Consider the following 2,542-nt stretch of genomic DNA (forward strand, 5'->3'; position numbering starts at 1 on the left):
TAATACGATATTTATAGAGAAAATCAACCAAAAAGATAAAATAAACAAAACAGAGTCTGACGCACAAAAAACAGGGCTGGCGCCAACCCTGGCTAGCTGGCGCCAGGCACCAGCACTAGCGCCAGGCGCCAATGGCTAGCGCTAGGCGCCAGGCCTGGTTCTAGGCGCCAAGGCCTGGGGTTAGGCGCCAAGCCTGATACCAACGCGTTTTCGAAAATCCGATAAGTTTACCGTACTGGAAGATAAAATCATATAATTTCTTCGAAAATGCTATTTGATTTTGATTAAAACTCTGAAAAGTCAACAAAAGTCAATTTATCAATGCTAATTGAATTAGGAATGAAAAGAACCTTCTAGAAGATTCTAGAAGTCTAAAACCATTCCTAATTGCATTAGGAATGATAAATCATATTAGGCCCTCCGCTAGATCATTGGGCCGCATATAAAGCTCAAACCGGGCCCAGTTTGGTAAATTGGCCATAAATTCCTCATTATTTATCGGAATTGGGCTTATAATATATCGTTGGAAAGGCTTTGCAAGCCCCATCCAACTACAGTACTATTGGACCCATATCATGGACCAACCAAACTGAATTGGATGTTTTCTTAAAATAAGTTTTCAAAAACAGAGAGAAGAGAAAAGAAATAAAAACTTTCCGCAACACTAGACTTTCCACACTTTCGTTTCATTCGATTATGATTCGACATGAAAGGTACTCATCACTGGGTTTGGTTTTGGGGAGACACAAATGGGGTGTCTACACTTATCAAATAAACCAAATCCGCATAGTGGGATTACTAACATGCTTATAAAGCTTTAATAATAATCATTCAATAAATCCTCTTTAAATCCAATACTTCCAACTTTTAATAATAATACCAAAACTCCTCTTTATTAAATTCAACATGCTTTCATAATAAAACCCTTTTAAACATGAATAATAATTAATTTATTTAAAACATGATAAATCAATACTCCAATTTATTTATTAAAACCAATTTATTTAAACATACTTTTATTTCATGAACCATAATTCAATTCAATTTAATTCAATCATAACAAGAAATCATTCAAACATGCTCATTCAAATCAACTTTTTTTTCAAGGTATCTAACCACATGACATACCTTGATCCTTGCTTATTAAAACACACAAATGAAATCTCAAAATTATTGCTCGAACACACCCTACAAATAAATATAACCTTAATTAATATAAGGTTAATAAATAAACACAATAATTAAACTAAAAACCTCCCAAATATATGTACATGAACCTCTTAAATTAATTTATCATAAACATTATTAAAAATATTATTTTATATAATTAAAATATGTCATAATAATTTTTTATAAATTTCCCCATAATAATTATTAAATAATTGAATAAGAGAAAAGAAGAAGAAAAGGTAAGAAACCAAGGAGAAGAGAAAGAGAAGGTGGCGGCAAGGGGCTGTCGGCGGCAGCAAGTGGTGCCGGAGGTGGAGAGCGGAGGCAGGTGGGCGGCCGAAAGGTGGTGGTGCACGATGGAGGTGGTGGTGCGCAAGGAGAAAAAGAAAAAGAATAAGAAACTAATTATAGAATTTGAGAGATAATTATGAGAATTTGTGTGAGGTTTGATCATGAATTGAAGGGGTATTTATAGGATAGTGTAAGCATGATATGTGGTAAGAAAATGTAGGAAGAATTATGGTAAGTAGGGTTTAAGGGATTACTTGGAGAAGTGAGTAAAAGAATTAAGGAAAGTTTGGATATTAAGGTGATTGTGTATACTTGAATATGGAATGTATGTATGTCATGAAAAATAATAAGGAAATTGGAATTACTTGGGGAATAATTAAGAAGAATGAATGACAAGAAAATATGATGATTAGATATTAAAAAGATGAGAAATAGAATTAAGGAAAATAAGAGATTTTGGGAGATAATTAAAAATATAATTTTACCAAATAAATTCCCCCAAAATAATTCAATAAGGCCGAAAATATTGATCTTATCGTAGCTCAAATTTTCGGACTCCTATAAATATATTTAGGAAGATTTTGCTCGGTTTTTAAGGAATAAATAATTGTATAAATAATATAGAATAATTAAATAATTAAATATCAATTATTTACCAATAAATAACCAAGAAAATCATATTTTCCATGCATGGAAAATCCGAAATCCCTTAGCTCATTATTGGGAATTTTCGGCCATAATAATTAATTAATAAAATATTATTTTGCTTTAATTAAAATATCCAAAATATGTAAATAATCCGGTTTTTAAAATAAGATAAATGGATAATAAATCTTATCCAAAATAATGATTAGTTTTCAAAATAATTTTGGCTCCAAAATTCAAATATTATTTTGGCTCTAATTAATAAATTTACTAAAATACCCTTTTTATAAAATAATTCCTAATTAATTAATTTGAAAATACGTATGAAAATACGGGTGTTAAAGAAACATTCCCCTTCTTTAATTTAGCTTAGTTTTCATCAAATCAAATCATTGTATTAGTGAAATTCGAGAATTATTCTCAAGGTTTGGCACAT

This window comes from Chenopodium quinoa, unplaced genomic scaffold (assembly GCF_001683475.1).
Source record: "Chenopodium quinoa cultivar QQ74 unplaced genomic scaffold, ASM168347v1, whole genome shotgun sequence".
NCBI lineage: Eukaryota > Viridiplantae > Streptophyta > Magnoliopsida > Caryophyllales > Amaranthaceae > Chenopodium > Chenopodium quinoa.